The following is a 14,455-nucleotide window of genomic DNA, read 5'->3' on the forward strand; positions in this document are numbered from 1 at the left end:
ATCTGCAAATGCCCTTATTTTATATATTTTCTCTCCTAGGGATATTCCATTTATTTCTTGGTCTAGTCTGATTTCTTGATTTAGTATTTCCAAAACCATAATGAATAAAAATTGTGAGAGCGGGCACCCTTGTCTGGAGCCCTTCTGTATATTAAAATACTCAGTCATGTCATTATTTATTATTATATTTGCTTCTTGTTGTTCATAGATTGCTTTTAACCCTCTTGTAAATTGGTCTCCCATGTCCATCTGGTCTAATATTATTTTTAGACATTTCCATGAAACTTTATCAAACGCCTTTTCCGCGTCCACAAATACAAAGGTTACCTTCGGTTTCATGTCTAAATACTCTTATCATATTGATCACTGTTGTTATATTATCACTCATTTTCCTTCCCCGGCAAGAACCCTGCCTGCTCTTTGTTTATACAATCCTGCAAAACTGTCTTAATCTTGTTGCCAATATTTGTGCATAAATCTTGTAGTCATTTTTAAGTAATGATATTGGTCTATAATTGGTTATGAACTCCTTATTTTGTCCTTGTTTTGGGATTACTACTATATGAGCCTGATTCCAGGTATTGGGGATCTTCCCATCTTCTAGTACTCTATTTAAAAGTATCTTCATAGGTGATAATAGTGATTCCTCTAATTTTTTGTAATGTATTGCGGTAAGACCGTCCGGGCCTGGGGATTTCCCCAATTTCATCTTACTTATCGCTTGATGTAGCTTTGTCATGGTTATTGGGGAGTTTAGGTCTTGAATCTTTTCTTTCTTAATTTTAGGTATGCCCTTTCCACATAAATACTCTTTTATTTCATCCTCTGTCTCAGTTCCTGCTTTATATAGTTTATTATAATATTTTATAACACACTTTTTAACTTCCTCTGGGTTATCTAAAGTTCTCCCCTCTTCCACTATTTTATCAATTAGTTTTTCCTTTTGTCTCTTTTTCAATTGCCAGGCTAGCATCTTTCCGGGTTTATTTGCAAATTCAAATGACCTTTGTTTCATCCATTTTATATTATCCTCAATTTCACTATTTAATATTGCTGATGCCTGGGTTTGTAGTATTTTTAATTTTTGGCTTATTAATTCATTTTTTGGTTGTTTTGCTAATAATTTTTCATTTATTCCTATTTCTTTCCTTATTTGTTCTAGTTTTTGCTCTCTATTTCTTTTCCTTATTGAACTTTGTTGTATGTAAAGCTTTACGTGCAAGCCTCTTATGAAAGCTTTACTTGCATCCCATATTGTTCTGATGTCTGTATCCTCTTCTTTATTTAATTAAAAAAAATATTTCATTAATTCTTGCGCTTTTTTCACAGTCTTTTCATCGTTTAATATTATTTCATTATCTTTTATTAGTTTTCTTATATTCCTTTAATTCTAATGTGACTGGGTTATGATCTGTAATAATTTTGGTCTGTATTTCTGCTTTTTAAATTTTAGTTGTTAAGTTATTTGTTAGCCATATTCCGTCAATTCTGCCGGCTGATTTTTTTACTTCCGAGAAATGTGTTGTCAGGGAACTGCCGGTAGAGAGTGGAGGTTACAGGGAAAGATCTCCTTTAATCAGCAGTTTCTCGTCCTCAGAGGAAAGGGAAGACGAAGAGGGGAGTGATACTGAAAGGGAGGGGGAACTTCCGAGTGTGAATGCCCCTCGTCACAGGAGTAGGAGGGGACTGGGAAGTTGGTGGTGTTTGCCCCACCTCAGAAAGAGAAGCGTCAGAAGGAACAACACACCATGATGAACGGACGGTTCTGCTTGATCTGCTTGTAAATACGCCAAGTGCAATAAAGATTACAAATGATGGCTGTGTGCCTGGATTTTTATCTACACTGAGTGCTACAAATCAAGAGGTGCTGGCTCTCCCTGACATGTGTATACTGTCTTTCTCCTGGATTTTTATATCTCCATGCGTCAATCAAATTTAGGTTTTCTACCATCTGAAAGAAGGTGTCTGGGAGTCTACTTTTTTATTTTCTTTCTCTCTGTGTCCTATATAATTCTATTGATGGAACACCATTTAGGTCTCCCATCAAAATAATTTCCTCTTCTATAAATTCCAGTAAATTAGCTTCTACTTTTCTGAAAAATTCTGTTTTGTTACCATTCGGTGCGTAAACTCCTACTATAATTAAATGTTCTTTACCTTTGGTTATTTTTACCCCTAATAATCTACCCTCATCATCCTTGAAGATTTTTTTTTGCATCTAGTTTAGGGTTTACATAGATCACAATTCCCCTTTTCTTTTTTACATCTGAGGATATAAATTCTTGACCCAATCTCTTGTTTACTAAAACCCTTCTATGATTTCTAGTCACATGGGTCTCCTGCAAGCATATGATATCCCATTGCCCTTTCTCAATACATATTCTATTCTACAGTGCAAGATATAATGCATAAGGTTCTCTACCTCAGGACATCCCTTAATGCAAACACGTTCGTTTTTTGGTATGCATCTGTGTCTCCCATCTCTATAAGCAGAGTTTATTGTATTTAATTGTAGCTCTGTAAAAGCTTTCCGAAGTTGTGCAAAAGTCAATTCATTAAAATAAGATGTACGTTCATTGGCCTCTCTAAGTTTAAAATACAATGGGGCGCATGTAGATGTGTATGTAGAGTTTAGATCGTTTTTAATTGCCACTGCCCTTATGGTTCGTTTAAAGATATTTTTCTGGGAATATAAGGGAAGTTCTTTAATCTCAGTCACTGAGAGGTCATATTTGCCTGGGAATATAAGGGAAGTTCTTTAATCTCAGTCACTGTGAGGTCATATTTGCCCGTCAGTTGGGCAGTGTGATGTACTTGTTTCTAACAACATTTCCCCCTTTAATAAAGCAAATTCATGGGAATCCAGGATCTGAATCATTTTTTCTTGGACCTGTGCATTCCATTTTAACCTTCTGTTTCCAAGTATCAGATATTCCGTTTCATCCAATAATTTAGGAAAGGCAGGAGAAACGAATGATGTCAGAGATAACTCAAGTGGAAAGTGGTCACTTTCAGATCTGGGAATTATCCTGAAGGTATCCTGGTTAATTGGCACATTATTAGATGTTAGGATATAATCTATGGTGCTAGTAAATCCTCTGGGGGAGATAAAAGTAAAATAACCCTCTTGATCCCCTTGACCATGCCCATTGCATAACAAAAGGTTATGCTTAATTATAAGTTCACAAAGATATTTCCCAGCGCGATTAGTGGTGGTGTCTATTGCTGCCCTCTGACAGATTTCAGGTTCGTCCTCCAAGTTTAGTCCACATAATATAGTATTTTGTGGGGAAACAAGGCTGATCCGGGCATTGAAGTCGCCTCCCAAGACAAGCCGAGGGTTGGGTGACAGAGAGTCTATACTTTCGAGTCAAGTTTTTCCCAATATGATCTCAGTTCCCCACAAGACTTTACTGGAGGTATGTACACACAGATGCAATAAGTATTTCTCATGAGACTATCAGAAAGGGACAACATTAAAAAATTAGGGGTGGTCAACGAGGGACACTGTTGAATTGATACATTAAGAGAGGTTGACACCGGACTTCCGGGTTGGCACCATCGCCGAATGGCGGACTTCCTCCGAGCTCCGGAGGGAGCCTGCTCGGCAGGGGCTGGGTCCTACCGCGCCGGCGACGCGGGGACCCTCAAAAACCATGGGCGCTGAAACCCATGGACATGGTGACTCGGCTGGCACCTTTTGCGCCCCTCCCCGACCCGCGAAGGAGCCTTTTTAAAGGCTGCGGAACGGGTGACGGGGGGTGGTGGTGCTTTGAGTCCTCCGCTTCCCCTGCCGAGCGAAGCTGCATGCCATTCGACGGAGAGCGCTGACTTCCTCTATTGAAAATTTGGACTTAAAAGAATAACCCGTGAGTAATTGGAACCTGGACTAAAAAGGGGGATAAATTTTTTAAAAAATTCGGAGCGAGCGGGGAAGGCGCAAAAAGGAAGTCAGCCCCCCCACTGTCATAGAGGAGTTAAAGTAGTTAGTTATTAGTTAGTTATTATCAAACCTTTATTAGGCATTATGCAAATAAAACCATAAAAGAGAAAATAACATATAAAAACCTTGAAATGTATATAAAAAGGCAGCAGATGGTTACATACATATATATATATATATACATATAAAATCAGTGGTTTTCCTTGTTAACCTGCTCCTTGGAGGACTGCTGCCAAAAACTCAGCTACCCCCGCCGTTACCCTTTGGTCAGCGTCGGATAGGTAAAGTCCCACACATTTACCTTGCTGGGGTTCCAGACCACCCGAAAGAGGGGACAGCACGTGTTGACGGAGCGTACTGTGCAATGGGCAATGAAAGAGAATATGCTCTACAGTGTCCGGGACATTCATAGAGCATCTGCAGAATCTCTTGTTTCTAGGAACGTTTTGATATCTTCCCCTGACAAATGCTGAGGGAAAAACATTTAAACGGGCCAGCATAAAAGCCCTACGTTGGGCTGGGATTATTAATTTAGTGACGTAATTGGCTCTACTATCTAAGATATTTAAATCATAGAATGTGGGGGAGCAAATTTTGTTTACAGCTGCCATAATATTTTGTCTCTCGACATCCTTTAGTCTAGTTAGGATATTATGAAAAATGTACTGCTCATTAGAGTTGTACAGGGGCTCCAGCTCGATGCCTAAAGATTCAATCTTTTTTTCGAGGTGCTGATACCATCTTGATTTATAGGAGTCTTTGAGCAAATCAGCGAGCAGACTTGATGGAGGGCAGCGAAAGTGGCAGCGTAACCAGTACTTTATTGAGGTGGACCATGCCCAATATTCCAGTGTGTGTATGCCTATTTCTGCACACATTGTTTCATATTTGATCACAGCTGGGAGTCCAAGAATACGTCTCAAAAAGCTGGAATGAATTTTTTTTAAATCACTGTTATATGCTTGGACCCATAGCGGGATTCCATAAAGTAACTGGGATTGCACTTTTGTTTGAAATATCTGAATGGCCGCAGGAATAAATTGATTACCTATCTGATAATAAAAACGGGCAACTGCTGATGAGGTGCACTTTGCCTGTTTTATGGCATTTGTGCGATGGGTTACCCACCCTAAATTGCTCTGGAATAAGATTCCCAGATACCTATGGATTTTCACTTGTTGGATTTCTTGCCCTCTTATTTTCCATTTCTCTAATTTCCAACCATTCGAGAAGACCAAAATTTTTGTCTTCTCATAATTTATAGAGAGTTTGTTACATTCGCAGTAAGGGATCAGTGAGGATATAAGACGTTTCAGACCCAGGCTCGTTAATGATAGTAGGACAGCATCGTCTGCATATAATAAGAGAGGAACTGGCTTCTGATTAAGTTTAGGGGCATGTGATTCTATTTTTTGAAGGTAATCTGGCAAGTCTGATAGGAATAAATTAAATAGAAAGGGGGCAAGAATACACCCTTGTTTTACCCCTTTCGAGTTTGGGATATCTGATGAAAGGTGACCTTTGGTGTTAAGTTTGACTTGACAGGTATTAGAAGAGTGTAGATTTTGCATTAGAATCAATAAGCGCTGATCAATTTTTAATTCTGCGAGTTTCCTCCACAACTTTGGGCGGTCAATTGAGTCGAATGCACCACGAAAATCTACAAAAGCAGCGTATATCTTAGATTGCCTTTGGGATCTGTATTTTTCAACCAGATGCATGAGTATAAGGCAGTGGTCTAGTGTAGAGCAACCTTTGGAGAAACCTATTTGTTCTTTCCCTGGTAGGTTTAGATTTTTCATCCAGGTAAGGAGTTTAGATAAGAGGTGCTTAGCGTAGATTTTCCCTATCACTGATAGTAGGCTTATCGGTCTATAATTCCTTGGTTCTTTTGGGTCGCCATTTTTAAAGATTGGAATAATTATTGATCTTAACCATATCTCAGGTATGATCCCGTATTTATCTATAAGAGTAAACAGTTGAGCTAAGGGTTCTGCCCACCAATCTATATAGGTCTTAAATAATTCTATTGGTAGACCGTCTGGCCCTGGAGATTTCCCCGATTTGAAATTTTTAACTATCTCTCTAATTTCCTCTTCCTCTACCCTTGGCCACTCCTGGAGTTTATTTATTTTATTTTTAGTGGTTTCATTTCCTTTAAGTTCACTGTGTAGATTGTTAAATACAGATGTAAAATATTGGGACCATTTGGATTCTGTAATTGGTGGTAGAGTTAGTTGATTTTCAGCTTTCAATCCTCCATACACTAGGTTCCAGAACGCTTTGTTGTTTTTACTCTGAATTGAGTCGAGTAATTGTAGCCATTTTTGGGTTGCGTATTTTTGTTTCTTTTCGGCCAGAATGTTGTGATATTTTCTTTTTCCATCAAGATAAGAGGGCTCTAGTTTAGTGCGATTATTTCTAAATGTTTGGCGCAGTTTTCTTTTTAGCTGGAAACATTCATCATCAAACCAAGGGCTAGCGCTATGTTTAAGTTCCCAAACTTTAGGTGGGGTACTAAGCTCTACAAACATTTGGAAGATTTCATTATAAATTTTCGGAATATCACTGTAGAGATTAGTGGTCTTTAAGTTGGATAATACTTGTTTTCTCAGGTTGGCTGTAAGTTTTTGCCCCACTGCTGCACTCATTTCCTGGGACCATTTTAATTGGGTCATTTGTTTGTATTGAGAGGGTTCTATGATATTGTACCTAGTTATTTTGGATTCGTCCTTTAAGTTAATAGACAGCGATAATGGCTGATGGTCGCTTTCAGTGCGCGTTCCAATTTTGAGGTCCATGATCGAATTTATAATATTATAAGGGACAAGAATATAGTCGATGACACTGCATCCTCGGGGGGAGAAGTATGTAAACTCCCCGCTTCTATCGCCTTTTGTTGAACCGTTCACAATCTGCAAATTGAAGTAGTTACATAATTCAAGTAGGCGTAAACCTTCGTTGTTTACAACCCTGTCTCTGGAGAGTCGTCCTATTTTCAGGGCATGTGCGATATCATTATCAGTATTCCAATTTAGTTTGCTACATAGTTGTTCGTTGTTGGTTCCCACTCTGGCATTAAAATCACCTGCTATTATCAGTGAGGCATTTGGGTATTTATCGGTCAAATTTTCTATATAAAAGGTTAGTTGTGACCAATTTTCACTGTTGCTGTTGTTTTTGGTTGGGGGGATATAGACATTTAGAAGTAATAAAGAATCTTTTTTTTGGGTTAAAATTAGAGCTTGTGCAAGTGGTGAGCATTTTTCTAGTTGCTTGATTTCAAACCCTAAGTTGTCTTTGATCATACAACAGAACCCTGCTTTCGGCCGGCCCTTCGTGTTAGTTTTCAATGCGGGTTTCGTGTAGGAGGTGAATCCATTAATTTTAATATCTCTAGTTGACCATGTTTCTTGTATCAGTATTAGTTCAAAATCTTTAAAAAAGTTCATTAGGTCTGGGTCTCCGTCTTTGTTTCCCCACCCTGCGATATTCCAGGACAGCAAGCGTAGGATCCGTTTTGGAGTTGGTGGCTGGTTGACAGCATTTAGTCATTCTAGTTCTGTCATTGAGTCCAGCGGGGGATTTTGTCTTGTGCAGATACAGCCATTTGTCGCTACTTTCGATGGGGAGCATAATGGCAAATCTTTTAGATTCTTTTTTAAGGTGCGGGAAATTAAAATTTCCTCCCTTTCTTGGTTTTCTTCCTTAACTGTTCCTTGTTCCTGAGAGATTTCTGTGATTAGTGGACTATTCTGGACAGTAGGACTATTTTCAGTCACTACTTCCATTTCTTTGGCCTCGTTTGTTGTTGGGCTCAGTGTGTCAGGTCTATTGGAGGTCATCTTTTGTTCGGCAATGTTAGAGTCCTTTGTAGTACTTGAATAAGGGGTACCTATTTCGTTTGGAGCTAAAAAAAGCAACCCCCCCCCCCCCGGAATCCTGGGAGCGATTTGTGAGAGCGCCGGGAGAAGAGAAAGAGAGGTTTTGACAGCTGTCAAAGAGCTGTCAAAGCGGAAGAACAAAAATGAGAACTTTGTTACGAGGACTTTGCCGGTTACATTTGTTATAAATTGGATATAAATTGTTTAAAACAAGGAATAACAAGTTATTTTGACTGGTGGGCGTGATCTGGAAGGGAATTGAGTTATTGCAATCCATCTAGAGGAGCTGAGGGATATTACAAGTATTGTTGGCTTGGAATTTGAATAGAACTTTTTATCTCCTGGGAAACTGCAGAAATGGAACACTATTTTGTCTACAGAGGTCTACACACTAAAGGAGACAATAGATTTATCTATTGAAGAATGGAAGGGACTTGGCATAATGTTTTGTTCCTGAATAACAGAGCCTCTGCAGAGGAATTAGAAGTTCTTGGAATTAGAACATTTGTGCAGGAGAGCAGGGGGGAAAAAAAAAAGGAGGAGAGAGATCAACAAGAACAACAAGAACAACAAGAATTGGATAAAGTTGGAAGTGGGAACATTTGGGACATCCAGATTTGAAAGGTCTAAAGAAATAAAATTGGAGTTTTTACTCCTAAATATAAAAATCTGGATGGAAGAAATGGGCCTTTTTGAGATAGACTCCTTCCAAGATTGGACATTCGAAATTAAAAATGACTGGTAAAGGACTATGGCCTAGATAGATGTGGGAGCTCCAGGAAGACATCAGACGTTGATGAACATTGGGAATGCAACCGGGAAAGGGGGGAGGGAAATTTGGAATCCAAAGGGCGTAAAATTATATTTGATTATCTTAATTATATTTTATAATTTTATCTTAATTAATTAAATTTGATTATTTTAATTTGTATTGTATATTAAAGGGGGGAACACATGGAAGGGAACAGGTCGATTTTAGGGGATGGGAAAATATTTTTAAAATTGGGCTAATGATAATAAGTTCAAAATCTGGGATAAGAACTTGCTGAATTTATTTGTAAGAATTGGAATACAAGAGGGGGAGGGGAGGGGAAGTCCTGGAAAGATGTTATTGAAAATAAGATTTTAAATTGGGATGTTTTGTTCTTTTTATTTTGTTGTAATTGGAAATTTCTAATAAATATTATTAAAAAAAATAAAAAAATAAGAGAGGTTGACACCAGCACCGCCAGCCCCCCACTAGGCCTTCCATACTTTACAGTTTTAAGAGCTGGTTGGGTATAACTTGTAAAACCCTGTAATTCAACCATAGTGACCTCTTTTGCCCAGGTTTCTTGGAGAAAGATGATATCATGTGTTTGTAGATAAGAACAGAAATCACTGTCTTGGATCTTGTTCGTCCACCCTGTTACATTCCATGAGAGAAGTTTAATTGTTTTACAGTGATTTACTCTTAGTCAATTGTTGGCCAATGTACTCTCGGAGTTTACCAGTTTTTGAGGCAACAGAGTATTGCTAATGCTAGTGGAATAATCCAGATGTTCGATTATTTCAGTCGTCGTACATAAAGTACTCACATTTGTAATCACTGGGCCTTTTCTTTGCAAATTGCTCACCAGCAGAGATTCCTTGGGTGTAGTTCCTGACTCCTCTTCTAAATATCTCATCTTTGTCCAATACTCTGGTGGTTCTATAGTTATCATTCTGTTGTGGCCATTGGGTCTATTGTCAGTCTTTACCTCCGGTTCTTTAATCTCTTTCAATGTCTGGCTCATAAGATCAAGCCTCTTGATAACTGTTTGTTGCTCTTCCTGAGGGATATTCCTAAAGGACCTGAGAAAATCCTCTTTCAAAGGATTTACAGAGTGCTCAGATTCCTGAAGATGATTGTCTAGAGGAATCGGCTGTTCCTTTTGGCTCACCTGGTTATTTTTGATGTTGGGCATGATTCTGCGAATTCAACTCAGGCATGTCTGTTTCCTCCCCACCTGTCAAGTTTTTTTGTGATGTCATTACTTCCATTGGGGATCCAGGCTTTGGTTTTGTGGGCCCCTCTGAAGCACCAGTCCTCATCTTACATAAGGGTGCAACAATAGAATTGTGAAATACCCGAGTTGGAAAAACTCCTCTGCTTGACAATCTGAATTTCAGCTTGTGAATCAGTGAGGGCAGTCTAGTAGAGGAAAAAGTTAACATAATTTTTTGGATTTGATTTGTGGTATTCAAGAGTTCAGTCCTAACGAGGTCGATCTCTGTAAGTCCAATGCCAAGTAAGTCTGATAAATGTCGTTGGGAACGCTGGGCACCTTTCCAGCTAGGAGTTTGATCTGGCCTTCCACAAATTGTCATGCAGATCTTTTTTGGTTGGAAGATTAAATAAGAAGAGTTTGTTTTAAGAGCCTCTGCACGTTCTATGTTGAGCTTAGGGGTCTGCTCTTGTCGCCAATTCCCTTTGGTACTATGGTGTTCTGTTAATGCCTGCTTGTCCACTGATAAACTGTGGACCTCTTTGAATAATTGGGTTATTTGAGAGGCAATACCTCTAATTTGTTGGAAGATATGATCAACCGTTCTTGCAATTAGAGTTAATTGGGTGCTCTCCCTACTTGTTATTCCTTCCTCTCTGAGCGGCACAGGATCAACTTGCCCCATTGCTGGATCCAGTTCCACGCTCTCACCTTGAATACTCTCCCCACACTCACAATCATCTTCAAGGGGAGAAAACCAGTTTTTTGTTGGAACTATAAAAGCAGATTTGTTTTAAAAGTCCTCTATTTTAGATTGTTTGGAAACCGGTGAGAGAGCTACATCCTCTGGGTTCCTGTAGCGTTTACTAGCAGGCATAGCATCGCCGTGGGGAGTAAACAAGGAGAGGTTTCCCCAACCAAAAAAAGAGAGAAAAAATAGAAAGTGCTCAGTTTGTTCAATTTAAGAGCTTCTCCGTGTGGAGACTGCCAGGAGTTTCAGGAACAAAGTATAGAAGCGAGTTGGCGGTTAATAGCTAGCAGCTGGCGGCCTGCCCAGGATGCTTCACAGAACTTGCCCAATATGTTTCTCATAGCATAGACAAGAAGGTGCTGTTAGAATCTCAGTAGGTTGGTAAGTTTAAAAGTAGAGAAGTAAAAAAAGGAAAAATTACTTCCCTGGGTGGCAATCAATGCTAATTATAGTCCTGTTATCTGCGGAGCTCCGGAGCCTGCTTGCTAAGCTGTCGCCATCTTGGAACCTCCCCCCCCCCCCCCCATGATTGCTATTAAAAAAGAGAATTAGAGAGCTTCTGTTACTGTCTTATAATTCTGCCTTTTTCTCAAAATTCTTTTTGGGATTTCCTTAAATATTTTGATGGGCCTGTCATCTATTATTAGCTTCACTTGGCCCTTTTGTTGTAATATTTTGTCCTTTATAAGTCTTGAATTAAAAAAAAAAATAGCAATCTCCTGGCCCTTTATAAGTGTCTGATCTTTCTGATTTAATCCTGAAAATTTTATCAATATCCATTAGCATCTCTTCTACTTCTACTCCCACTTGCTCTTAAAGGGAGTTACCCAGTTAGAACTGAGCCCAATTATAATTTATATAGCCCCATGGTTTTCAACTTTTCAAACCAATCTGTGAAAAACCATTCTAAAAAGGGGCACTTGTCCAAATTAGGCAAATTAACTCTATAAGAGATCATTCCTGCTAAATCAAAGCATATACACCTTGATATATCTCCTGTTTCATGGATCCTGAAGCTTTTTCTTGGTGAAATGAATTAAAACAATTTAAATATGGACAGAGAAGGTTGGCACACTGCAGAGTGCCAGGTGGGACAAGGAAATGTGGTCATAAATTGATCTAATCTAAATACTGGCCTACGCAATAGCCTGATCTATTAGAAAGGTAAAATGCGTGAGAACCTCCGTTGGGGTGTAAGCAATAAGACACTATACATTAAAACACTATGCATTAAACAAAAAAACATTTACACACACAAATTGAGTCCCCCCTTTGTGGAAATAACATACTGTCAGACACATTTCAGCATTCCTACATAATAACACATAATGCACACAACATACAAATAATTCCACACCAGTTGGATGTCTTGAGGAAATCATGTGATTTTGAGACAATTCTTGCTGCTTTTACATATCTCTTCAATCACAGGGCACAAAGTCTTGAGATCAAAAAGTGAGAAAATGTCTTTACAATTCAACTTCCCCCTTTTTGTCATCCCCCCCTCCCCATCAGTCTATATCCTTCGGAAAGAAATTGCTGTGGCCACTCTTATGTCTTTTGTTGTTGTTGCAGGTAATAAATAGTCTTGTGGTCACGAAGAATTGGGCTGGGGTTTTTTCATCATTGGGTCTGTAGTAACACATCTGTAGAAAGGATATCCTGTAAGGGGGCAGGGTTTTTGGGACTTAAAGAGACAGTTAGAAAGGGAAGGGGTAAAAAGCCAAAAAGGGGAGAATATTCTTGAGTTTTATTGAGAAGCTGCAAACAATAAAAATCTTAGCGTTAAGCACTTTATTCATTTCAATATTATTATCACTTTTCCTTATAATTACTACTGTTATTTTCTCCTCACTCTGCTCAATTTACCTCACTTAGTTTTGGCTGTGGAAGAAACGAAGGGACAAAACTTGTTAATTTACCCTGTGGAGAGTATTTTGCATGTTAGGGTGGAACTTGGCAACCTCTTAACTTTTGATAGTCCAGATGGTCCAGTACTTAACCCTTTTGTCTTCCCTTAAGTAGTCCCTGGAGCAAAGGTTTAGGGCAACCTACATTTTATGCAAGGCACACACAAAGGGGTACTTCTCACTTCAGTTCCCTTAATGGTTCCCAGTTTTACAATAAGAAATTTGAATAAAGTTTCATGTGCAGAGCACAACTTTGTCACCTCTTGGTTTAAACCTCCCTTTTCTTTTCTTTTCTTTTCTTTTCTTTTCTTTTCTTTTCTTTTCTTTTCTTTTCTTTTCTCTCTTTCTCTCTAGCTGACATAGCCTCTATACATGTACAGAATTCATGATTCAGCAAATCTATTATATCAGCATCAGCATCAATATCATAGACTTTTATTGCACTAGCCATAGGCCATGGCATCATTCAGAAAAATAACAAAAGGAAAAACAGCAATAACCATAAAAATCATCAGGCACCACACATACAATATAAACCACGGTCACAACTACTAAGATTGTTTGTTGCATAAAACAGAATAGCAGAAGATTCTCTAGTAAAATGTGCCAAATTAAATATCCGAATCCCCTTTGCAGTTGACCGCTATTTTATCTAGTTCTTTCCTCCTGTTCTTCTTAGCTGCCAACACATAGAGTGCTACCTTATAAGTTACAAAGCCATCAGCATCACTCAGCAGCCATTTCACCCTTTCCACCCTATTCAAGTGAGTTTCTTTTTTTAAAATTTATTTATTTATTTATACAACAAGAAAAAAACACACAAAAAAACACAAATACCAAATTACACACAAATTACAAAAATAACCATAGCCACATAATTTTCTTGGCAAACAATAAAACATCTATTGGTCTTAACACTAAAGACCCAACTTCCCGTCTATTCCATATTTCAAATTCATGTTACTTACTGCCAATACACATTTTTTTCATAATTAAACTTATTCTCAATAAATCTAATTTCTTCTATCTACCTAGCAACTATTACTGAAGTTCCTCGAATGCTGCAACAGAATTTAAACTACTATATTTATTTTTCAGATATTCTTTGAAAACCTCCCATTTAGAAACAAATTCCTGTTTTGATTTATTCTTTATCTTTTCTGATAAACCATCTAATTCGGCATATTCTGTCAGCTTTTGGATCCAATCTTGTATAGAGGGGATTTCATTACTCTTCCATTTTGCTGCGATCAAAACTCTTGCTGCCGCCGTCGCATATAAAAAGATACCCTTCCTCTTTTGTGGAATATCCAAATCTGTTATTCCCAGGAGGTAGGCCTCTGGTTTTTTATTGAAAGAGATCTTTAACATTTTTTGCAGTTCTGCATGTATACTCTCCCAGAATACCTGTATTTTCCTACATGTCCACCACATATGGTAGAATGTTCCTGAGTCTCCGCATCTCCAACAATTACTTGACACATTTTTATACATTTTTGAAAGTTTCCATGGTGTTAGATACCATCGATGTTGCATTTTTTGAAAGTTCTCTCTAATCGTGTAACAGTTTGTGAATTTCCAATTGATCTTCCATAAATTTTCCCATTGGGCCATGGTTATTGAATGGCCAAAATCCTGGGACCACCTCACCATTGCCACTGTTACCTCCTCCTCCTTGACTGTCCAGTCAAGGAGGAGTCGGTAAGTTTTGGAAAGAGTTTTTCTTTTAGAGTTTACAAGATCTGATTCGAATCGGGAAATATCTACTGAGAACCCCTTTTGTTTGTCAGATTTAAATTTTTCAAATAACTGATGGTATTGGAACCAGTCTGAAATGTGTTCTCTTATTTCCTCAATTTTTTTAAATTTTATTTGGTTATCTTCATTTTTTAGAAGTATTTTATATGTTGGCCAGCTTTCCTGAGTATTTTTCCGTTTTACTGCTATGGCTTCTACTGGAGAAGTCCACCACGGGACTTTAGGCACCATCAGGTCTTTAT

This window comes from Podarcis erhardii (assembly GCF_964252035.2).
Source record: "Podarcis erhardii genome assembly, chromosome: W".
NCBI lineage: Eukaryota > Metazoa > Chordata > Lepidosauria > Squamata > Lacertidae > Podarcis > Podarcis erhardii.